The 25,362-nt window shown below is 43.5% G+C and overlaps 2 long non-coding RNA genes across 2 annotated transcripts; one reads left to right on the forward strand and one right to left on the reverse strand.

Annotated features, from left to right (window-relative positions):
• Positions 1-317: 317 nt before the first annotated feature.
• Positions 318-3,958, reverse strand: LOC117082479. The gene is made up of 3 exons (XR_004436629.1): positions 3,812-3,958; positions 1,254-1,433; positions 318-786 (listed from the first exon to the last, which is right to left on the reverse strand). It is a non-coding gene; the product is annotated as an uncharacterized LOC117082479 (long non-coding RNA).
• Positions 3,959-4,029: 71 nt separating this feature from the next.
• On the forward strand, positions 4,030-16,883 carry LOC117082478. Its single transcript, XR_004436628.1, has 5 exons — positions 4,030-4,155; positions 13,458-13,538; positions 15,065-15,360; positions 15,487-15,663; positions 16,722-16,883. It is a non-coding gene; the product is annotated as an uncharacterized LOC117082478 (long non-coding RNA).
• The last annotated feature ends 8,479 nt before the right edge of the window (positions 16,884-25,362 follow it).

The following is a 25,362-nucleotide window of genomic DNA, read 5'->3' on the forward strand; positions in this document are numbered from 1 at the left end:
CTGTAGCAATTCACGTTTAAAAACTATTCTATACGTTATATCACTTCATCAGCATCAGAACCTTAGGAGGCCCAAAGAATACCACGCCCCAGGGCACTCAGCAAACTGCAAAGCACTTGAATTAAATTATTTCCCCTGAAGCAACCACCATCGTACCTATGCAATATGATAAGCTGATCAAAGAGATTTGTGTTTCATTAGGAGTCGACGATAAAATTGGTAATGGATAGAGAGATGTTTGTGTGCAGTGTACGGTAATAATCAGGAATGAAGTAGTTAGCTTTTTGACACTTGAATGATCAGCGATTAGCTGCTAGATGCTTTTGAAACAATAGTTTATTTGATGTCATATATCTTGGTGAAAACAATCTCACTGGTATTATCAGTGAGTAGATCTTTCAAAAATGAAATGGGAGCCCCATCAGTGAGTCGCACGCACTACCTTTTTAGGACAGAAGGGTGTTTTGCACTGAGGGTATTTGTGATTGTGCCAGGAGTTCAGAGCTGTAACTCATTGCCATAAAACCTCACATTTTTTCTTACAAATAAATGGGCCAAACCAGCATGTTCATTGTTTGTAGATTACTTGTAATTGTTTACACAATCCTCGTAATTTCTTCCAGTGAGGAGAGATGATGTGCCCCAGCAGAAAGAGGAGGGAGAGGCTGAACCAAGCCACTGTGAGGCGTCTCAAACATTCGTGCGGCAAACGTGGTACCACAGGACTCTCACACAAGGGCTTCTGCGCACACAGGCACCTGCTCAGTCCTGTTCCAGGGTCAGGTTCTGGGCATTGAGACAAGAAGCAGATGGGACTGGAAGCTACAACTGTTCCCTCCCATTTCCTTCCAACTCCTGCTCTAACCACACAACCGTGCACTGTACAGATGCAGAGATGTCACCAAAGTGGGTGTTTGAACACTGGATCCAGAAGTGGGGATAACACTTGGGTCCCCCACCATCATCCTTGCCTTGGGCACCTTCCTCGTTGAGGTCCCCATGAGGAGATGAAGAAAAGCTTCAAAGGCCAACAGAGAGCAGAGATGTTGGGTTCACCCACTAACCCATCTCTCTGTCCCCGAGTCAGATTCCAGTTCCTCGGCTGCCTGCACCAGGGGCGCGAGGCTGCCACCACCCAGCAGGCTCATCAGCCTCAGAGAACCATCCAGACCTGAGAGACCCAAAGGGCAATTCCAACAGGGAAATCTGTAGAACCAGCAATGATTTAAAACAAACAAAAAAAGCAAACAAACCCCTCAGGAATGCAGGCTGTTTCCTCATCTTCCTTTTGGACCTGTCTTCCTTGCAAATTCCTTCCAAGAAGAGAATACTCTTCCCACTCCAGCTGTCTCTGCTTTGCCGAGGTTACTTGGTCATTGGTGGTATTATCCACTTCAATATGGAATTAGCAGCAATGTCTACTCCAATGTGTACTTACAGAGAATGACAAAAGCTTTCTGTGAATACAGTAAGAAAATGCTTGTGTACTTACAGCACCTGGCATCTGCCCCTGGGGAGTGCAAATTAAGTGGCACAGTTCCCCCGATTTCAATAATTTATTACATCTTTGCTATAAAATGAATGAAGGGGAAAGCCAGCCATTATCCATTTTAAGATGTGAACAGGGACTAAAGGCAGAGCCGTGCGCTGCACAAAACAAAAACTGTTGGGACTGGAACCTTTGGTGCTCTCAGATGTTTCACCTGAAGGTGTTCTTCCAGTGTCCAGGAGCCCACGGCAGCAGCGTGAGCCAAGTCATACATGGCCGCCCTCCTAGGAATCTGATATTTTAAAATCACCAAGGATTTTAATTAAAAGGAAATTCCTTGTACAAAAGGAAAATACATATTCCCTTTTTATTCTCTCCTCAGATGTGTCTCGTGATACAGCTTTACTCACTTCTCTTGAGGTGTCTTTAAGACGTGTATCACAAGTAGGCTGCAGAGCCTCCTTTCTGTGATGCTGTTGGTCTGCAGTGCTCAGGCATAGTCAGTGAGCCTGTCTTTCCCAGTGACGGCCACAGGGGCTCTTCCTGCGTTTGCGTCCCTGCACTGTAGCCCTAAAAGGACTGCCATAGCCATTCCCACCTGTCCCACTCGGCGTTCCTGTATCTGATTTTATTTTTGCAGCCCCTCAAAGGCTCTTGGTATGTCCCAGAGCGAGTTAACTTGCTGTTGAAAGTCTGGATGCATCTGGGCTGGGCGTGGTGGCTCAAGCCTGTAATCCCAGCACTTTGGGAGGCCTAGGCAGGGGGATCACGAGGTCAGGAGATCGAGACCATCCTGGCTAACACGGTGAAACCCCGTCTCTACTAAAATACAAAAAAAAAATTAGCCGGGCGAGGTGGCGGGTGCCTGTAGTCCCAGCTACTCGGGAGGCTGAGGCGGGAGAATAGCTCGAATCCGGGAGGCAGAGCTTGCAGTGAGCCGAGATCCGGCCACTGCACTCCAGCCTGAGCAACAGAGCCAGACTCCGTCTCAAAAAAAAAAAAAAAAAAAAAGAAAGTCAAAGTCTGGATGCATCTGTTGAAGGTAGCTGACCTATTTTCTGTAACTACCCCAATGTCTCCCTATCTCCTACCTCAGGACGCACATGTATCTTGAGGCTAGTCCATTCAGAAAGCCTATGGAGGTGGCCGCCAGCTTAATGAATTGAATCCTAATAACGAAGGAGAGCTCAACATCTGAAAAATTAATATATTTTCAATCATCAAGGTCTACACTGTACCAAACTGTGTTTGTCTAGTGGCTAGGATTGATATTAATGTTTGAGTAAAACTAATTAGATGAGAAAGTTGAAAATGATCAGCATGAAAACTGACTCACTGGAGAGATCTCAAGCCAAAAGCCTCGCGAGATGTTCCTGCACTGGCCATTTCTAACTATCCAGCACGGACTGAACTATCATGGTAGCAAGGGTGAAACTAGATTTTCAGATTAAAAAAAAAGAAATCTGTGATAATATTATCCCACCCCCTTAAATATTTTGCTACTGAAAAAAAAGATTTTACCTACCATAAAATATTCAGGTGAACCTTTTTTATGCAAAATGGACAGAGAGTCTTAGCCTAAAACCCCTAAGTATTATTTAAATTTCTTATGCTTCTTATAGATGAGTCAAAAAATATATCCTTGATTCTGAACTTATTAGAGCCATATGGCCAATCATAAAAAGAATACGCCTCTCTCAACACTTTCACTGAGGAGGAGCAGGTTGAGGAGCGCGGATCCAGGCTAGCCCTCTTGGGCAAGCCAGGCAGTCTGTTCAGGAAACATCTCTTTAAAAATAGCAGCAAGAGTTTCCCTTTTCATTTAGACGTTGGTTTACCTATCCTCCACTAACAGCCTGTTAAAATACCATCCCAGTGACTGACATATTTGCAAAAATTATTGTAGTTCTCAGCCTCGTGGGAGGCCCCAACTGAGAAAGCAATATGTGGCTGTCTTCCAGGTAAAGCCTTAACTCGAATCTCAGACCCAACGCTGGAAGATGCCACGCACCCCAGAAATAGAGTGTGGCCCTTCTAGGAAGTGCCATTTCCTGCCTATATCCTTTTCTCTCACCTGAAAGAACCAGAACAGCCCAGGGAGCAAGGGCTGCCAGTCCTGCAGGGAGTCTCCTACCTCATGACCTCATTACATGCCTGTCCCCAAAGCTGAGTCACTTTGCTCCTGATTCCCAGATTCTGGCCTGTGTTTTCTTCATCAGGTTTATCTTGATGCCTGTCATGCAGTATTCCTTGAAAGTCAGCATCCCTCAAATTCCTGTCATTCCCAGGAGACATGGACTGTGTTTCAACAACCTCAGGTACCTTTTATGATGTGGAAGGCAGGAGAAAGCACGGTTCACTGACACACTGCTGTGTCCTGTTTTTGTCTGGGTGGTGCAACCTTTGACAGAGTAGTGGATCTGGGCCATATGGGAGAGACCACCACAACTGCCCAATGGGAGTGTCACAATTCCCTGAGCTATGGGAGCCAGGCTGCCCCGGAATGTAGACTCGGGCCCAGAGCTGATGTCACAATCACAGAGTTCACTATTCAGTGAATGCAGGATTCCTAAGTTTCCATCAGGGTTGAGGCACTGCACAGAGACTCCGAGAATAAACCATGCAACAGAGGCACAGCTGTTCGCTGAGCCTACCCTGCAATGGAGGTGGGCAGGATTAAAATAGAAATAAGTGCATAAATAGCAATTTGAGGGACCAGACAGTGCATGATGGGAGCATGCCAGAAAAACAGAAAATCGCTGGTGTTCTTTCTGCACAGGCCAATCCACAGGTGCATGTGGATAGTCTACAGTCAAAATATTGGTTCTCAATTAAGTACATTCATTATTTAGGGATCTAATTAATTTAAATCATATTAATAAATATCTGTGCAATCTTAACTTGGACAGGTCACTTAAACTCCCTGGTCTCTCTTACCTTCTCTGAATAAGGATGTTAAAATTGATGAGCATGAAATTTCCTTCTAACATTACGATTCTAAGATTCAGCAATAATAATAGAAATCAAGGTAATTATCCCTGATCTAATTATGGTGTAATTAGGAAGCAGATGATGTGCTGGTGATAATGGCGGCTGATGGTTGCTCTGCCTGCTGAGTCTCACGCCCGTACAACTTGCTCTCCGAAATGGATTTTGAGTTTGGAGTAGCGCGCTGATTGCGAGACATTGTTATTCTGAACCCCAGTGTCTGTTAAGTGGCATTTAATTAGTCACATGAAATGCTGACTCATCCATTGTCGAAGTCTTCATTCAGAAGAGAAATGTCCATTCAAGACAGATTCAGCAAAATTCTTCTCTGGGGTTTTCTGTTCGGAATGGAACACGCAGGAAACTAAGAGCACGCTTTGCTTATTTCAGTCCTTTGAGAACTTTATTTTTTTCATTGGAGATTGTATATACTCACGTTCACTTAGCACCTATATATTTATAGATTTTGATTTCATCATGATAATTTTGGAAAATCAAGGGGTAACGGGTTTCCTTTTTAAAAAAAGAAATGTAAGTGTGAAAAAAAGAGATATATCTCATCTCTGAGAATCAAATTTACTTGAGGTTTTAGAGAATATATATATTTTTAATAATTAAAAAGTTATGTTATTAGTTGGAATGCAAGTTTGGCAGAAATATCAGGGTAAAGCAGAAGATTCTGGAAACAATCTCTTGTGGCCGACGACACTGAACCCCTTCACCGTCCCCCATAAGACGTCTGTCCAGTTTTGTCAGGAAAGCCATCGATTTGCTCATTAGAAGCTGCAGTTCAGTATGTTGTCCTGACAGAGCTTTGCAGCTGAGATTGCAGCTCTCCCCTGTGGGCTGTCAGTGAGCGTCCGTTCTAGTCTTGGTGGCTGCTGCGAGAGGGCACGCAGAGTCTTACCTCAGTGTGCAGCTGTGCCATTCACTAGCTGTTTGCTGGCTTGAATATTTCCAGCTGTGGATTCTGAGGCATTTGTGATAGGGCCACATTGTCATATAGAAGAAATTTTTTCCTGGATGTCTCCAAAAAAACCTCCTGAGCAATAGTCTTCTCTATCTACCAACAAAAGATTCTCCAAAGCGCCGGTTGTTCATTGTCCAATAACAGAGAAAAACAATTTCAACGAATAAAAAACACTTTATGTTTTATCTTGTCCAGTAAAGACTTTCCATTTTAGAAGGAGCTTTTATATTATGTCATCATGACCTAAAACTTTGGCTTACTTTTATCTGCCAAAAGAAGTGCTCTTATTTTAATTTGTTCCAAACCTATAGAAATTAGTTCATTTCCCCCTATATCCTCTAATAATAAAGCTATCTCAGGGTATGCTTTCCTTTTTTTGTTTGTTTGTTTCTTTTGTTTTTGAAATGGAGTCTTGCTTTGTCATCCAGGCTGGAGTGCAGTGGTGAGATCTTGGCTCACTGCAGGCTTCTCCTCCTGGGTTCAAGCGATTCTCCCGCTTCAGTCTCCCAAGTAGCTGGGATTACAGGTATGTGCCACTATGCCCAGCTAATTTTTGTATTTTTAGTAGAGATGGGGTTTTACCATGTTGGTCAGGCTGGTCTCGAACTCTTGGCCTCAAATAATCTGCTTGTCTTGGCTGGGATTACAGGCATGAGCCATCTCGCCTGGCCTAGGGTATCATTTTCTAGAGTTTATATGACAAATGTTAGAGAAGTCATGACCTCTCACCCCACTGAATACAGCCCAGTTTAGAACACAATTAACTATTCTATTCCTAGGCTGTAAGAAAAGAGAATCTAGTTAAATAAGAAATGTCCACAACCACCTTGTAAATGTCCACATTAGTCTCTTTTTACCACCATTTGGGTACTGAAAAATTTATGCAAGCAGCAGACTCTGTGTGACTCGAGTCCTTAAAATGCAGTCTTTTTGTTGGTAAACCGGCATGTCCTCTGCTGTAAATAGAGTGTCATTTCTCACTGTGCGACACTTAGGATGCACATTTTCTTTATGTGTGCTGTTTCACATCTTCCAATAGTAACATAGAATAGTCTATCTTCAGTTCCAATTAAAATCATGGTGTAAGCTAGTATATTTATCTAAATTACGGTTATTTGATTTCGCTGAGGTATATAGTAAAAAGACAGCCACAAATCACATTTAAGAGAAAGCAGAAAATTGAATGGTTGTTCCTAAAGTTCACGGAAAATGACAGGGTCTTAAGAGACCACCTAACTTCCTGGTCCAAAGCAGGAAGACAACTCAGTTTGTCAAACACAAAATACTTGCCGTATTTTTATAAAATTTTTAAAATTACTCCAAAGGAAACATTCTGATTATCGGTATTATTTACCTAGGCCTAGATGGAATAATAACAAATACAGAGAATTGACAAGTTAGAAGAAGTAAAGATTTTCTTGTATTTATTCCCTTTCTGATTGATCATCAGAAACCATTTTAAGTTATTTCAAGTAAGTATCTAAGCAGGTAGCAAAAATGTAAATGGCCAACCTGTTCAGGTTTGTGACTGTGTACTTGTCTCTAATTGTCCACTGTTAGAAAAATCATCTTCCCATTTCTTCCTTTGCCCTTTGGGTGTTCGTCAATAGGTCACTGGAGAATGAACATTAGACCAAGTCAATGTCCAGGCACCTTGTTTCCTTTGGGAATCTGGCCTTATCTGGCAAGGATCCACAGGTACACAATTTAAACCTCTGGTGCTCAGACTTGGCCTCAGTGGTCCTGCCTTCAGTGGCACCCAGTTCAAATCTCTCATCCTCTCTCACTGCTGAGGCCACCTGAGCTACTACACTTTCAATATGGGCTCCATTTTCTCCTCATCTTTAATCACTTCCTTCTGAGTTTGGTTTCACTCTGGGCTACTGCTTTCTTCACTTTCTCTCCCATTTAGTGGTCCTGTGGACAGTCTTCTGGGTTCCATCCTATGACTCAACTGGTCCCTGAAGCTTTCCCTCTATGAAAATTGACTCAGGATGGATTAAAGATTCATATGGAAGACCTGAATCTATAAAAACACTAGAAGAAAAGCTAGGAAAAACTCTCTTGGACATTGGTCTGGGGAAAGAATTTATGAGTAAGACCTCAAAAGCACAGGCAACAAAACCAAAAATAGATTAAAAAAAAAAAAAAAGCTTCTGTTCATCAAAAATAAATAATCAGCAGAGTGAACAGACAACCTACAGAATAGGAGACAATATTGCACACTATGCATCTAATAGGGCACTGACATCCAGAATTGACAAGGAACTCAAACAACTCAACACCAACAACAAAATAATCCCATTGAAAAGTGGGCAAAGGACATGGACAGACATTTTTTAAAAGAAGACACACAAATGACCAAAAAGCATATTAAAAAAGGCTCAACATCACCAATTATCAGATAAATGCAAACTAAAACCACAATGAGATGCCGTAGGACACCAGTCAGAATGCCTGTTACAGAAACAAAAAAGAAAAAGAAAAGAAAAAACAGGTGTTGGTGAGGATGTGGAGAAAAAGGAGGACTTAAACACTATGGCAATGTGAGTTTCTACTCTGAAAGTTGCATCTCAGAGCATAGGCTCTGGTGTGAGCATATGTGCAGAGCACCATGGTGTGCACAGGCTGCATACAACCACAGCGGTAAACCAAGTGACTGTGCTGATGAGGAAGCCTGGATTGTGTTAGAATGTCATTTCCAACTTTATTTTTAAATGATTGTGAGGATTTGTGACAGTATAAATGATTGCGAGCATTTGTGATAGTAACTCTTGATGATACGTTTTCTCTTGAGATGGAAGGAGGGAAACTGGCACATTAAATTACTGTTGTCAAGTTTCTTTACTTTTCAATCACAAACCCATTTTGTTTTGTTTTTGTTTTTTGAGACAGAGTTTTTGAGATGGAGCACTCCAAGCTGGAGTGCAGTGGCGCCATCTCAGCTCACTGCAACCTCCGCCTTCTGGGTTCAAGTGATTATCCTGCCTCAGCCTCCTGCTGGGATTACAGGTGTGCACCACCACACCCAGAAAATTTTTGTATTTTTAGTAGAGATGGGGTTTTACCATGTTGAGCAGGCTGGTCTCTAGTTCCTGACCTCAGGTGGTCTACTCACCTCGGCCTCCCAAAGTGCTGGGATTACAGGCGTGACCCACTGGGCCTGGCCCATAAACCCATTTTGAAATCACCCCTACTTGCTTTTGAATTCATGAAGGAACGTCTGTCCAAAGATGGGGAGCACCGCTGCAGGTCCCTAGCAGAAGACAGCTCCAGGCAGACAAAAGATCCTGCCAAAATTAAAGGAACCAGAAATCAAACACAGTAATAAAGGCAGAGGTTTTAAAAGATTATTCCTAGAAATACATTTTCTTTTTTGAAACTGTTTCTGAAAAATTAAAAGGGAACCCAAGAATCTTTCAGCAATAACTGTAGAAAAAAATATATCAGGCCTGTAACCCCAGCATTTTGGGAGGCCAAGGCAGGAGAATCGTTTGAGCCCAGGAGTTCAAGACCAGCCATCTCTAAAAATTAAAAAAATAATAATAATTAACCCGGCATGGGAGCACATACCTGTAGTTGCTGCTTCTCAGGAGGCCAAGATGAAAGGATCACCTGAGCCCAAGAGGTTAAGGCTGCAGTGAGCCCTAATCATGCCACTGCACTCCAGCCTGGGTGACAGAGTGAGCCATGTCTCAAAAAATAAATAAATACATGAATAAATAGAAAAAAATATCTCAAATTGTTTTACTGCTTGGTAAAAGTATTAGTCTTCTGATTCCCTAGTAGGCCCTTTTCCTTGAACTTTGGTCACTCCCTGATTATTTGAATATTTTCTTTCTAAAGTACATTTGGGTTTAGGGAGTGACTGCCCATATTCTTTTCAATTTAATGCTCATTACTTGACTCATTTTAAAAGGGAAGCATCCCAGGCTCAGAAGGTGAGAGTTCCCAGGAGAGGTGGGTGTGTGAAGCAGCTGGGGAGGGTTCTGAGATTCCGATCACAGGCCCTTGTCTCGTACTTTTTAAAGTTCTCTTGTCTGGGCTTCTGTTGAATTAACTAAAAAAAAAAAAAAAAAAAAGGAAATCCCAGCTACTCAGGAAGCTGAGGCAGAAGAATCGCTTGAACCCGGGAGGCAGAGGTTGCAGTGAGCCGAGTTTGCACCACTGCACTCCAGCCTAGGCAATAAAACCAAAACTCTATCTGAAAAAAAAAAAAAAAAAATTGAAGAGCACATTGTATTTTTTCTATTCTTAATTCCCCCTATTTTGGAACTTAGGATGTTTTAATTACTCAGGAAATAAAATTTAGCACTTGCTTGTGGACCCATACACAGTTGGAGAACAGGGCTTCCAATCTCTCTCCCTCTTCCAAATATACATATGTTATGTGTACACATGAGTTATGTATGTATACTGTGCACATAGATATGCATGCATATGCATGCATGTAATATCACATACAAGATTTCATATATATGCTATATGTGTATATATACATTAGTTATAGATGTATATTGTACATATAGATATATATGCACATACATGTAATACACACACACACTCACATGCATGTCAGGGTTTTTTAACCCCAGCACTACTGGCATCATTTGCAACCAGGCGGTTTCTCCTTGGGGGGGTTCTCTGTGCACCGTCAGATACTCTATCCCCAGCCTTCACCTGTGTGATGCCAGAAGCATCCTTCTCCCAGTTCTGACACCAAAAATATCACTAAACATTTCCAAATACCTCCCAGGGGAGCAAAATTTCCCCCACTGATGAAGAGCAACTGATATAAAAGCCGATTTTCTTCAAAAAAAAGTACACAAAATGTAAAAATTCCCTACATATCTAAAAATAAATGAAAGTGCAATTGAGTTCTATCACCAAATTAGCTGTTGGGTAATAAAAAAGAAACAGCAGATTTAAAAATCATTTCTGTCATCTCATTACCCGCAGACCACAGTTTTCACAGTCCAACCTTCTGCATTTTGACCAGATCCTCACAATTCTGAAATCACTGTTTCATCCATATTTCAATAGCATGAATAGTCTCAAATGCAAAAAGGGAACATTGTTCTGCATTTTATCTTCAGATTTCCTTCCAACTCTCTTTGGAGGTTTATCAAGTAAATGTGACTATCTTGTGACTCTATCTATTAATGTACCACTTCATGTGTGTCTTGAGATTATAATAGAAAACATCGCTTACATCAAGAGACTTGTGACTAAGTTTTAAAATCCAAAGCTCTCGTGATTCATAAACCATGCAGTTCGCAGACTCGAGGGTGTTCAGTGTTGAGTAAGCCCCGGTGTGGTGGACGCTGTCTGATGTGACCAGCAAACAGGCAACCCATTCACTAGGGATGAGGCCATCCCCTGCAGGCCTTTTTACCCCTTTCTGTGTGGGCTCTGAGGATGTCAACCCCCCGTGTCTTAGCCTCCTCTGCACAGTTGCTTCCTGAGAAGATCCTCCCTATGAGGCTGGGGTCATTCAATCAAATAATCCTACTGAATAATTCTATCCCCCTTTCATCTATTTGGTGGCAGCTAAAGCGTCAAATTCCAGGCCCTGACATGGAGAATCTCACAGTCTAGTGGGCTTTTGACGTCTATCCCATCAAATTGCCAGAGAGTCAAAGTTTCATTCTAACCTTATACATAACTACTATTCAAGGGGCTGTGATTTTCAAGGCTGCTGAACAAGACTGATATTCTCAACATTTAAAAACATGAACACAAAACAATCAAACAAAACATTCTAGGTTGTTTACTGAGAACGCCTTTGAGTAGAAATGCTCTGAACAGTAACGTTTCCCGAGAGTGAAGTGGAAATAAAATTACCCCGAGTTCATCTGAAAGTAGTCAGGGTTTGGATAACAAAGCAAGATTCACGTAGTTAGACAGGTCTGTTATCGGATGCAAAGAGGAAGGTTACTCTTCCTGCCAGATGGGATTATTGGCACTCACGTCACAGGAGAAGACCCTGAAGGTGGAACTGGAGGGCCTGAGGACCACAAGGAGACCTGTGTGCCTAGAGCAAAGTGAGCCCAGGCATTATGGCTGGGTGGTGAGGGGAATTCTTGGAGCAGTGAAATGGATTTAGCTTTTTCCCTTAGAGACTGTGGGTCTTCACCATAAACTCAGATGCCTTCGGCAGCCAGACTGACAGCATAAGTGAGTTCAGGAAAAAGCAAATGTGCCCCTGAATCTGTATTGCATTTTATCAGGTTGGATAGAAACACATTCCAAAAAATATTTTTATAATCACAAAATGAATCCTGCTTCATGATGGTCAGGGGTAACTCACCTGGGGTATGAATGCTGGAGATCAGTCATGGGTCCTGGAGACACCGGCCCTTCCCAGCTCGAGTTTGGTGGCCATGGAAGAAGAACGCTCAGTGTCTAGAAAATTACATTTTGTTGAGAGAAGCTCAAGTTGGGACTTTTCAGTGCTTAACTATTGATTTAAAATTCTTTACAACGCTCCAAAGAAAACGCGCCTGTACCTCACCTGTCCCACAGTCAAACGGTGTGAGGCTCTGGACCGCTCATTCTCCAGTGACCAATGAGAAGACAAGGCTCAAAGAGGCCCCGGGACTCCCAGTCCCAACTACAGGCTGCAGACAGACGCTGGCCCTGCGACCAAGTGCCAAGGGCGGAATGCTCCACCGTGACCCGTGAGATTCGTCCAGTCATTCTGTCTCACTAATCCCCCCCAAAAAGTGATGAAGCTTTACACACCAAGGAGTCTCTCCTTCCATTTGCCGTGGTCTTAGTCCCTTCAGGCTGCTGTAACAAAATACCACGGCTGGGTGGCTTATCAACAGCAGACACCGATGTCTCAAGGTTCTGGAGGCCAGAAGTCCACATCATGGCACCAGCAGACTCATGTCTGGGGGGCCTTGCTTCCTGGCTCATAGACTGTGTCTTCTCTCTGTGTCCTCACCTGGTAGAAGGGGCAAAGGATTTTTCTCTGGGGACCTTTCATGAGGGCACTAATCTCATTCATGAGGATTTCACTCTCATGACCGAATCATGTCCCAAAGGCCTCCCCGCTCCAGCACTCCCACTTTGGAGGTTGAGCTTCAACCCATGAATTTGGAAGAGGCTCAAACATTCAAACCATGGCAGACCTAAAGGCCTGGTACATTCCATGATGTTTTTCTAAGCACCATTGTTATCTGCTTCTCCAGGAGGCCTATCTTGACTATCTTCACTTACTTTTAATCTTATAAATATGTGTCATAGAAGCCCAACTATCATGTTTGTCTCTATTTCATTTCAGCTCTCCAGTTATTTCATTTTATTATTTACTTGTTTATTTTTTGACAGAGTCTTGCTCTGTCGCCCAGGCTGGAGTGTGGTGGCACAACCTCAGCTCACTGCAACCTCCGTCTCCCAGGTTCAAGCGATTCTCGTACCTCTGCCTCCCGAGTAGCTGGGATCACAAGCATGTGCCACCACGCTTGGCTGATTTTTGTAATTTTTGGTAGAAATGGAGTTTCACAATGTTAGCCAGGCTGATCTCAAGCTCCTGACCTCAGGTGATCCTCCCGCCTGGACTTCCCAAAGTGCTGGGATTACAGGCATGAGCCACCGTGCTCGGCCTCAGCTATCTAGTTCTATACACAGACAACCCATGTTTCTTCACTGCAGACTACATTCTATTTAATTTGAAGGAAGGCCTGCGTGCTGAGAGGGTGTGTGTGTGCACTGTTTCTACTACTCACACGACAGCTCAGAGTACACAGATCCGCACAGCAACCCTGAGTGATGCCGTCAGGGCCATAGCAACACAGGCACAACTATGTAAGCACATCGCTGAGAGAGTGGAAGGAAAGCCTCGGGGTTAGAGAAGGGAGTCCCTGGGCTATTTGAAATAGCCAAGCAAAAAAAAATTTTTTTTTAGAAAAATAAATAATATTGTGAAAGTATCATATGCCATGCAAACATACATTGTACTCTACTATGATACTGATGGAAAATCCATGACTTTCTTTCATCTAGGACCAAAACATCTGAAGCCAAAACAAGTTGTTATTCACGCCGCTGGCTAATGAAATTAAACAGAGCAATCAGCCCATCCAGGTAAAAACTGCAGCTTTCCTGCTAACGTTCTAGTGATCTCTAGACCTATGCATGTCAGATGCATTTTATATGTTTTGGAAAATATGATGTTAGTTCGTGTCCTAAAATCTGATCATCATAATTCAATTGAGGTCATCCGGAAACTCTAAAGATGGAAGTGTGATTTTTTTTTTTTTTTTTTTTGAGACGGAGTCTCACTCTGTCGCCCAGGGTGGAGTGCAGTGGCCGGATCTCAGCTCACTGCAAACTCCGCCTCCCGGGTTTACGCCATTCTCCTGCCTCAGCCTCCCGAGTAGCTGGAACTACAGGCGCCCGCCACCTCGCCCGGCTAGTTTTTTGTATTTTCTAGTAGAGACGGGGTTTCACCGTGTTAGCCAGGATGGTCTCGATCTCCTGACGTCGTGATCCGCCCGCCTCGGCCTCCCAAAGTGCTGGGATTACAGGCTTGAGCCACCGCGCCTGGCCGGAAGTGTGATTTTTAAAGATAAAGATTTGGGGCAGGCAAGATGATACCATGCTTCTTCAGACAGGACATCTGAGCATTTAAGTCTTTAGAATATGGGATGTGTTGCAATCTCCTCTCAGACAATGTGCGGTGGTGACGGAGCAGGCTCTGACCTTTGTGTCTGAGTTGCTAAAGCTTCCCAGGAGCCGACCCAGCTTCAGTGAGGACGCATTCGCACTAGGCTGCCCCCCAGGTCTGCCACCAGCGAGGGATGCACCTTTAGGAAATCACCACATCTGTTTATGTCTTGCTCATGAATGGGGCTCCTTGTGTCTGTCCCATGCATCTCAGTAACTGTAAGAAGAAATACATCAAAGGCATCACACGTGGAGAACAAACTGGTCTCAATTAAATCTTCTATTGGTTTCATACGCTCCAAGGTATTAAAACATAAGAAACAATATTTTTATAAACCAAAGAGCAAAGTTGTAAAGGAAGAAAGATGTGCCTATAAAGGCCAATGACAAAGATAGACAATTTGTTCGGCAATAATCATTATAATACATTAAAACCTTTATCATTCAACAAATATGAGTATGTTGACTTTGGACCAGACACGACGACACAAAACTACAAGATAAATATTTATACAAAAAAGATAGACAGATGTACTAATTAAAGTATGGTAATTAGTAGATTATTAGTATAAACCATGTGTCACTACATTAAATAAGTAAGTCATTGGCTTTAGTATGTCACGTTACTTTGAATACTGCACAGGTCTTCATGTAGACCCACCTTTATCAAAATTTCTAAAGAAATGTAGTGAAGTGTTTCTAAGTAGCAGAAATCCTGTTGCAGTAACTGTAGCTGCCGGCAGCTTTGATACTGGCTCAGCGAGTGTTTGGTCCGTAGCAGTTTTATTATTAAGAATGACAGAAAATAAAATCACCAAAACAAGTGATATGCTATGTTGTGACAGTCTCTCCCCCAGCTCTAATCCTGAGGCTGACTCAGAAACTGATTCTAATTCTGGTCCTAAACCTGACTTATTCATTTATTAAACTGTTTTTCCTATTAGCTCTCTGTTTCTCTCCTCACCCTACAAGAACGTTTCTGTCAAATGTTCAATGTCTGCTAACATCAGGCACCATCACGTCTTCAGTTCTGGCAGCCAAGACCCTGGGACGAGGCCGAGAGGGTAGAAGGAAAGCCTCGGGGTTAGAGAAGGGAGTCCCTGGGCAGGGCCCTACCTGACACGACCCAGGGATAGGATGCCATTCCCACTCCTTGGGGTGCCCCAAAGTGGCTTCCCAAGCTCCTGGGGAGGAACAGAGAGGAAGAAGGTACTCCAGAGAGTCACATGCATGGTAAAAGGTAAGCTTTGCCAAGTCACTTCTGAGCACGTGTGCTGGAGACCGAATAGTCTAAGCTGCTGGGGAAGTGGAGGGAAAGTCCTGCCTCCCACCAGCCCACAGTCTGCTGTTCCCACGTCCACATCAGGTAGCCAGCATGTCCCTGTCAAGCACAGCATTTCTAACCGTGATGCCAAATGCACCAAAGCATGGGACCCAAAACCATTCTTGTTGGTGAAGCTGCCTCTGGAAACCATTTTTCAATATTGTCTCCTGAAAGAGAAAATAAATTATCTAGTGCAAAGTTTTTAAGCAATGTCTACAGGTATGATTTCCATACTCCAAACATAGTCTAGGGAAGCAGGAAGAGAGGAAGGGAGAGGGGAAGGGAGGGAGGAGGGAGGAAGGGTAAAGGAGAGAAGGTGGGGAGGGGAAGGAAGGAAGAGAGGTAGAAGGTAAAAAAAGAAAGGAAATAAAAGAAAGAAAGAAAGAGGAAGAGGGAGGAGGGTGAAGGGGAGGGAAGGGGAGAGGAGGGGGAGAAGGAGGGGGGAGAGAAGAGGAGGAGCAGGGAGGGGAGGGAAGGGGAGGAAGAGTGAGGAAAGGGTAGTGGGAGGGAAGAGAGAAGGGAGAAAGGAAAAGAAGGGGAGAGTAAGGGAGGGAAGGGGTAGGGGAGGGGAGGGAAGGAGAGGGGGAGAGGGCAAGGGAGGGGAGGGAAGAGAAGGGTGGGGGAGGAAGGGGGAAAGGAAGGACAAAGGGAGGAAAAAAGAGAGAAACAGAGGAAGGGAGGAAGGAGAGAAGGAGAAAGAAGAAAGAAAGAAAAAGAAGGAAGAAAGAGGAAAAGAGAGAAAAAGAAAGAGAAAGAAAGAAGAAAAGAAAGAAAGAAAGAAAGAAAGAAAGAAAGAAAGAAGAAAGAAAGAAGAAAAAGAAAGAAAGAAAGAAAGAATAGAAAGGAAGGAAGGAAGAAGGAAGGAAGGAAGAAAAGAGAGAAGAGAAAGAAAGAGGGAGGGAGGGAGACAGGGAGGAAGGAAGGAAGGAAGGAAGGAAGGAAGGAAGGAAAAGGAAAGAGAAAGAAAGAAGAGAGGGAAGAAAGGAAGAAAGGCAGGAAGGGTAGGAAAGGAGGGAAAGAACATGAATTGTATCATATGAGCAGAAAATTTAAAAGTGATTATTTTCAAGTAAAGAAGTACCTGCAGTGCAGGATGCATTGCATTATTTAATTCTAACACATATAAATAAGATTTCTTAATGTCTACATGCACATTATTTGGGTTGCTACAGATACCTCAAATTTAAGTCAAGCTAGCTGTGCAAATGATTTTCTACTTCCTGCCAATCTCCCTAAATATCATCCATGACAATTCCTTGCCTTTGTTTTGGTTCTAGAGCTTGGAGGTTCTAGAGCATCAGGACAGGCAGAAAAATGGAAGAAAAACTTAAAGAATGTGTGGATTTCAGCTCTGCACCACCACAGGACAGCAGTATCGTGAGGCAAGTGCTTTCTGGAGCACTTCGTACACCTCAAGTTCATGATACATATTAATTAATTGTGACATTTGTGTTTTAAATTAAAAATAAATATAGTAGAATTAGTCTGTATCTATGCTCTCTTATATAGTAGCCACTAGTGCCCTATATCTACTATTTGTATTTTAAAAATTTAAAATAAATTTGATTTGAAATCCAGCACCCCGCCATCACACTGGCCACACTTCCAGTGCTCAAGGATAAGCTGCTGTCAGCTGCCACGTGGGACAGCACAGGTGTGTCCTCCATTGTGCAGGGTCTGCTGGGCAGCCCTAGGCCAGGTCCTGCCCATCCAGGTCCCCTGAAGCCCACAGGCCATTGAATTCTAACATAGATAAATAAGATTTCTTAATGTCTACATGCACATGTAGACTGTCTTTGGATGTTGTACCCCCTATCTGGCTTCAGGCTGTCTTCAGATGTTGTACTCCCTACCTGGCTTCAGGCTGTCTTCAGATGTTGTACTCCCTATCTGGTTTCAGGCATTCTTATTTTTCATAATTCATCTATCTGCTATTTTAGGGTAAGAAGCAAATGCACCCCTGGGAGCCATCGAGGTCTAACCAGAGGTTTCCTCCCCTCTGAATAGAGAACTTCTAGGTTGCCTTCAATTCCACCAGGTCTAGAATTTTCCCACCAACCACTCCTTGCCAGGCTTTCTATCCATAATTAGTGTATTGATCAATTGGTTTGTTTTGTTTTGCTTGCTTGCTTGCTTGCATTCCAGTGTTTTCTGAAAGCCCAAAGGTACGTTCCAGATCTGGATTCTAGATCTAGATATTAGATTTTCTAGGATTTTTGCCGTGTTTTACATGAGTGACACTCTTGTGAGGTAAGGGATTCCTTCCTCCCTATCAGGTCACCAGGCACAAATGCATGCTAAGTGTCCCCTTCTAAGGCCTGCATAACACTCCTTTTTGACTTTCATGGTAGAGTCACATACATTATTCAAAGCCTCTCCTTGAAGATCTAGGACAGACTCTTTGTTCTGGTTATTGCCTTTTACAGATACACGCTGCCAAGTCCTGAGCTCATCTCTCTTCCTGTTGGCTAGTATTTTCATCTATTACTTTCATTCACTGAGGCAGAGTGAGAAATTAGTATCACAAAGAATGATTGGTGTGGGAAATGACATGGAGAGAAGGAGAAATTGACGCTGACCATTAACGTAGATGGTCTTGTTTTATTTTTCTCTTTGGTTCCATTTATATTTCATCTAGAGTTGATGGGTTTAGAGATTTTCCTTTCCCATTTTCTTTAAGAATAGCTGTGGATGTGTGAGTGAGTGTGAGTGTGTCTGCACTCCAGCTTTCATTCATAATTTTGTCTGTAAGACAAAATGACCTTGGCTGGTTCCTAGGGCTTCCTCTATTTTCTCATCTACAAAAAGAAAAAAAAGAAAGAAAGAAAAAGATAATTGGCTGGGTGCAGTGGCTCACACCTGTAATCCCAGCACTTTGGGAGGCTCAGGTGGGGGGATCACCTGAGGTTAGGAGTTCTAGACCAGCCTGGTTAACATGGTGAAACCCCGTCTCTACTAAAAATACAAAAATTAGCCAGGTGTGGTGGTGCACAACTGTAATCCCAGCTATTCGAGAGGCTGAGGCAGGAGAATCACTTGAACCCAGCAGGCACAGGCTGCACTGAGCTGAGATCATGCCACTGCACTCCAGCCTGGGTGACAGAGGAAGAATCCGTCTCAAAAAAAAAAAAAAAAAAAAAAAGAAAGAAAGAAAAAGATAATTGGCTGGGTGCAGTGGCTCACACCTGTAATCCCAGCACTTTGGGAGGCTCAGGTGGGGGGATCACCTGAGGTTAGGAGTTCTAGACCAGCCTGGTTAACATGGTGAAACCCCGTCTCTACTAAAAATACAAAAATTAGCCAGGTGTGGTGGTGCACAACTGTAATCCCAGCTATTCGAGAGGCTGAGGCAGGAGAATCACTTGAACCCAGCAGGCACAGGCTGCACTGAGCTGAGATCATGCCACTGCACTCCAGCCTGGGTGACAGAGGAAGAATCCGTCTCAAAAAAAAAAAAAATGAAAAAGAGACTGGATGGGTGTGGGAGGGGATGGTGGGAGGGATCTCTTGAACCCAGGAGTTAGAGACCAGCCTGGGCAACATAGGAAGACCCCATGTCTATTTTTAAATAAAACATTTTTGTAAAAAAGATGATTAAACAGTGCATGTCTGTTAGCTTTCATCCCTAAAATATCTGTTATGTTATTAAGATAGCAACACATGACTGAGGACACCTCGTGGGATAAGCGTATTAACTGTTGCAGGTGGCTGCAGTCGGGACATCCTTTCTTCATGCAACTGTGTCTTCATTATATAAAGCGTGTGCTTCACTAACCTGTGAGTGCCATGTGGACAAGGGAGATTTAGGTTAAACTCCCTGCCTTCTTAGCACATAGCCTAAGCCATATGATATATTTCATTTAGAAATATCCAAAGCAAACACATTTCCTCTTCAATTAGGAGTTTAGTTCCTATTCCTATCAAGATGGTAGCTGTGTAGCAGACTCTATTAATGTCCTATTCTAGGGATTTTCACAAATTTACTTTGGGAATGCATGGCTTTCAATCCTGGAAGAAGTTTTCTTTTTGTTTTTATTTTGTTTTCTTTTGCTTTTTAGATGACAGATTCAGAAAATAAATTAGTTGAAAAACTAAACAGCACTATGGACAGATTTTTCACAGATTCGCCCAATAACTGTTCACATGGACCCACGTGCACACACACAAGCACATGCACGAACACTCACACATCTGACTTCCCCAGGCACACACAAGGATGTGCACAATCACACACACATCTGACTTCCTCAGGCACACACAAGGATGTGCATAAACACTGACACATCTGACTTTCCCAGGCAAGGCCTTTCCTGGCTACAGACTACTTTCTCTTTAGTCACACTCTGGAGTGGATCCCGCTTTCTCAGAGTTCTCTCCTGGCCCATTCTATGCTAAATGATTCCTGGCCTGGGGCTGGTAGCAGCTGTGGTTAGAAATGTCCCCCAGGCCGGGCGCAGTGGCTCATGCCTGTAATCCCAGCACTTTCAGAAGCCAAGGCAGGTGGATCACAAGGTCAGGAGTTCCAGGACAGCCTGGGCAATATAGTGAAATCCCTTCTCTACTAAAAACACAAAAATTAGCTGGGCATGGTGGCATGCACCTGTAATCCCAGCTACTCAGGAGGCTGAGGCAGGAGAATTGTTTGAATCCAGGAGGCGGAGTTTGCAGTGAGCCGAAATCGTGCCACTACATTCCTGTCTGGGCAACAGAGCAAGACTTCGTCTCAATAAAAAAGAAAGAAAAGAAAAAAAGAAAGAAAAGAAAAAAAGGAAAAGAAAACAAATATCCCCAAAAGTCCCTGAGTGTATGCACATTATTTGCCATCAATGCATCGGGGTTTTACAAATGGCTCTTTATTCTATTAGTTTATTACCGTGGCCTATCTGCCTAACCTTGCCGAGCACTGGTGTCCTCATCTGTAACGCTGGGATAGCGTGGTACTTGCTATAAAGGGTGTTAGGGAGATCAAACGCAGTCAAGCTCAGTTCTCAACACACAGAATTAAAACTGTGAATAAATCATTATTATTTTATTAGTGACAAGTTTTCTAATCTTAAAAGAAAATATAATGCTTTGGTTTTGCAGTAGTCTGCTAGTTACATTCTCTTTTATTCACCCAGCTCATGACTGTACTATTTGTTCTGTTTTGCTTATTTCAGTGAGGTGGTTGGGAACAAGCCTGCATCTAGATATCTTATGTTTAAATCACAGATGACTGACTGTATAGCTGTGTTAATTAAAGGAAGATGGCCACAATAATAAATAAAACTCCAAAATCTCGCTAGATCCCAATTGTGGAATGTATTTCTTGTTCATATCATGTCTGAAGCAAGGGCTCTTAATTAACAGGGTGCTTCCCTCCAGGCAGTGATTCAGGGACCCAGGCTTTTTCCCTCTTTTCCTCTACATCGTCCACTTGTGGCTGTCAACTCACCAGACTCTACTACACCAAAGTAGCAGATCAGGATAGTATCTGTGGCATTTCTCATAGGGGTTTTGTTGGCCCAAACCTGGAAGTGGTACACATTCCTTCTCCCTACATCAAGCAGACAGGGCCTCGGTCGTATGTCATGCCTAACTGTAAGAGGTCCTTGGAATACTGCTCTGGGCTCAGAAGGAAGAAGAGGTGGGGTTGGTGATCATCGAACCACTCTGTCCAATGAAGTTCTCTGGAAACATGGAAATGGTGCACGTCTTACTGTCCATAGCACACAAGCACACAGAGCAGAAACCTCTCCCATCATGGCTTTGATTAATTTACTTCCCTGAGTTTTCACATCTGTAGAATGGGGAACAGAAAGAGCATGCATTTCAAAAAGCTGTGGGAATTAAATGAGTAACACTGTCAAGTTTTGTTAGTTTTATAATTACATGACATCATGAGCTCCCTTCCAGAGGGTCTGTCTCTCTAGCTCACAGCAGCCACGTTCGAGCCTTCTTGGCCACCACTCCAGGTGAAGGAGCGTGGTCAAGAGAAGCACATTCTAAAGTCATGCCTGGGTTTCATGCCTGGCTCTCCTACATAGTTTCCAGGCTATGCTGGGCAAATGATGCCATTCTCCATTTGCCTATCCGTAAGGTGGGTTGTTTTGAGGATGAAACAAGGTGGCAGACATGGAGTGCTCAGCGGGGGCCTTAGCTGCTGCTTCTCGCCCCACATAAAGGCCCCTTATCCAACCTCAAGTCACAGGGCCGCCTGAATAAACGGATTCTTCGCTAGTAACTGCCTCAGCCACTTGGGAATCAATGCCAATAATGGCCCCTTCAGTCGGCATCGCTTCTCACAACTCTCTCACCACAGGGGCAATGCCTATGTTTTCAACCTCTGAGAAGCTTGATATTTTCACCAGGTTCATATGTTTTGTTATTTTTGTTCTAACATTTTTTCTTAATTTCCAGATTCATAGCCCATGAGCTACCCACTGAGGATGGTTCCGATGGTTCCGAAGGACCCTTGATGATTTCTCATGGTCACAGGTGACACACAAAGCCATCCCAGATGTCAGTGCTGGGTCCTGGTCTTCCTTTCCTAGAAACCTACTATGGGAATCCCTGGGTCCAGGTTCTGAGAAGATGAAAGGAGCAGCTTCACTGTGTATGAACCCGGGGAAGCTAAAGAGCAAAGTGTGGGGCAGGTGTGCCGGTGAAGACGAGGGTGAATATAAAACAAGAGGATAAGGTACCCAAAGGATAAACTGGGAATAAAGACCACTTTCCTCCTCCAGGCACTGAACTAAATGGCTTTCAGGATCTATTGAGCAGGTCTCCAGGAGAACTGCTGGGTAAAATCAGCAAGCAGGCTTAGTGCAGTGGGGTCTGCAATGGTCCCCAGCAGCCCTCCTCACCACACAGATCATTTAAGGAAATTCAGAGACATGCTCAGGCATCTGACTGTGTTACACAGGCCTCCCATCCCAAGCAGGGAGAAGTTCAGCTTATTAGTAAGCAATTATTAATGACATAAACAAATACTTCTGCGATGAGGTAAAGCAAGCGATTTATCAACTCAGAATGTTTCAGACAAATGTTTATAATTTTGATGCCAATGACAACAATCTCATCATCCGTGCACCACGCATCATTACAGGTCATAGCTGCATCGGTTTGAGTAACAATTACTTGATTTCGTGCATCTGCAATAAGTGCGTTTTACAGTGGAATTACTCTGATAAGGTTGTATCCAGGCAGTGGTACTTTAAGATTCACTTTTGAAATTTTTCTTTTATGACCAAATGACCATTCGCATTGTGGCGTTGATCATACGAGGTACCAGATGAATGTCTTTATTCAGCGAAGTGTTCACTGTCAGCATGAATAAGTAGCTTTCACATACATGTCATTTAAAAAATTCAGCTTGAGGCTGGGCGTGGTGGCTTACGCCTGTAATCCCAACACTTTGGGAGACCGAGGTAGGCAGATCATGAGGTCAAGAGATCAAGACCATCCTGGCCAACATGGTGAACCGCCGTCTCTACTAAAAACACAAAAATTAGCTGGGCGTGGTGGCGTGCACATGTAATCTCACCTCTTCACCTAGAATCGCCTTCAGGCAGGAGAATCATTTGAACCTGGGAAGCAGAGGTTCCAGTGAGCAGAGATTATGCCATTGCACTCCAGCCTGGCAACAGAGCAAGACTCCGTCCCCCGCAAAAAAAAGAAAACAAAAATTCAGATTGAAATTTGCCTCAAGAGCAAAACAAACTTACTCCAAAAGGTTTGATTCCAAAAAGTACATGTGCCCTTACTTGCTATAAACAGCAAAAGGTTGCTGCGTGGGTGCTGGCCCCATGGAAGAGGAAGGAAACAACTTTCAGAACACACAGTAATAAGCAACTTAAAATAAGCCTGTAAGTGAGATCTTCCCTGCCTATTGCTGGGAAGTAAAATAAACATTTCCAATAGAGGAGAAAAAGCAGAAGTCTTCATGAGAACGAAAACTCCATAGAATAGAACAGGATGAGGCTCATGACTTTGGACTCAACAAAGCAATAAATGTCATTTTCAGGTGATTAAATGTCACTGTGATGCTGAGACATTTGAAAATGGCATGAGCCATTTATTGTAAACATATTACTACAAAACCACAAATGCTATTCCTGCTATAGGACAAGATAAAAGCAGATATAACAAACCAAACTAAAGGAAGAGCTATACTTTCTCCCTGTGGACAAGGCATTGAAGGCTGGTGTTATTTTGACTGGGGTGGATTCACAGTAGGGTTATCTGGCTATCAGCACCTGTCTTCTCTCTTCTCCATTTCACCAACTGGGACTGGGCCAGGTGCCCAATTTACCTTAATCTGTAGGCTCCAGTCTAGGTTGTTCTTGGAGCATTTTTATTTTCCTCCAAGAACCTGGGAATCTTTTCAGACTCTCTCACCTTTGCTGATTGAAAGGCATAGGGGTCACTGTGTGTTGGGCGTGATTAGCCATTTCTAGAACACCAGCCCCCAAGACATTCACGGGCTTGTATTTCACCTCCTTTACCTCTTTTATTGGCAAGTTCTTCATTCCGTCTAAAACCAAATCTGGTCTGTAAAAGACATGGTGTTGCCAGCATTACGACGTCTGTGCAAAGGTGAGTGAGACTGCATGTGAGTCCTGCGTCCCCACAGTGACCAGCTGCACTGTGGGCTGCCGGGAATGAGAAGGGTCGGCCTCCCTGTACCCGGCTCACTCCTCCATCATTCAGGAACCCATCCATTTATTGTATTAGCTAAAGCTTTCAAGATTCAAAAAATGGGCCCCTTCCTTTGAGGAGTTCACTTTTTAGAAGGAAAGTTAAACATTTCACAAAAGAGTTAAAATAACCAAAGTCATCCACAGTCACAGATCCAAAACGTGAATGCAGGCTGGGTTGTCCCCAAAGCTCTTTTTCCGGACACTGCTGCCTGTGAGGGACGTGGTCCCGGGGACCAGACTCACGATATCACATCTGGTGACTCAGAGACTTCCAAGAGCTTCAGGTATGCCCTGGGAGGTTGAATTTGGTGCTCCTAGGTCAGCTGCAGGAGGGGCACCACGGTCCAGACTCAGAGCCGTTGATCTTATTTAACAGGGCCCCAAAGGAGGTATCTCATTCAGTCCTGTTCCCCACAACCAACTTTCAAAGAACTAACTCTGAAAAACATATCAAAAGTAGATGTGCTTTTCCTAAAATTTGGACCTCACAGACACCAAGGACCAAAGACGTTGTAAATGAGTTATTGATGTGCACCTCAGCACCATTTGGAGGAGTGGAGGCCTGGGAACGTGGCACGCCATCAGGCCCAGCCTGTCCCTTTGGATGTCGAGATGCTGCAGCATTAGAGACTTTCACAGTCGCTCCACCATCCCATCTATCACTGTCCAGTTCTATAAATTGGAATAAGAGGGAGTTGAAATACAAAAGGGTTACCTTGAAGGATATTTGTAAGAGTACAGCAACTAGTGTAAGAAGAATTCCATATTTTTCCATCACAAGGTTTTAGCCAATATCTCTGGAAGATAATCAAGGTCAGCCTTAAAAAATACATGTGAAGAAAGACACTTTTCACTGAGATCTTCACTTCCATGTGTTCTCTGGCCCCCACTCCCAGCTACCCTTCAACCTTCTCATTCAACAGTCTTTCCGAGGACACATTCCATGGCCCAGATTCCGGGAAGAGGATGCAGCTCACATCCAGGAGGCTCCAGGACACTCAGCCCCCACCCCGTGGCTCATGTGTGCTGTCACTTGATTCGCTTTTACCATAATCTTCCTAAACCCAGTCCCCTGTGAAACCGTCTTTATCTACGTATTTTTTAAATTCATGTGTTTGTACACCGGTGCTCTTTTACTCACTGTGTTTAGATTTCAAAATAATTTGAGGTGATCTAAATGTATGTATCAGTGCCCCCTCCCATAAAGATCCATTACCTGCTTTCCAGGAATTATCTC

This window comes from Trachypithecus francoisi, unplaced genomic scaffold (assembly GCF_009764315.1).
Source record: "Trachypithecus francoisi isolate TF-2019V2 unplaced genomic scaffold, Tfra_2.0 Lachesis_group9, whole genome shotgun sequence".
Classification (NCBI taxonomy): Eukaryota; Metazoa; Chordata; class Mammalia; order Primates; family Cercopithecidae; genus Trachypithecus; species Trachypithecus francoisi.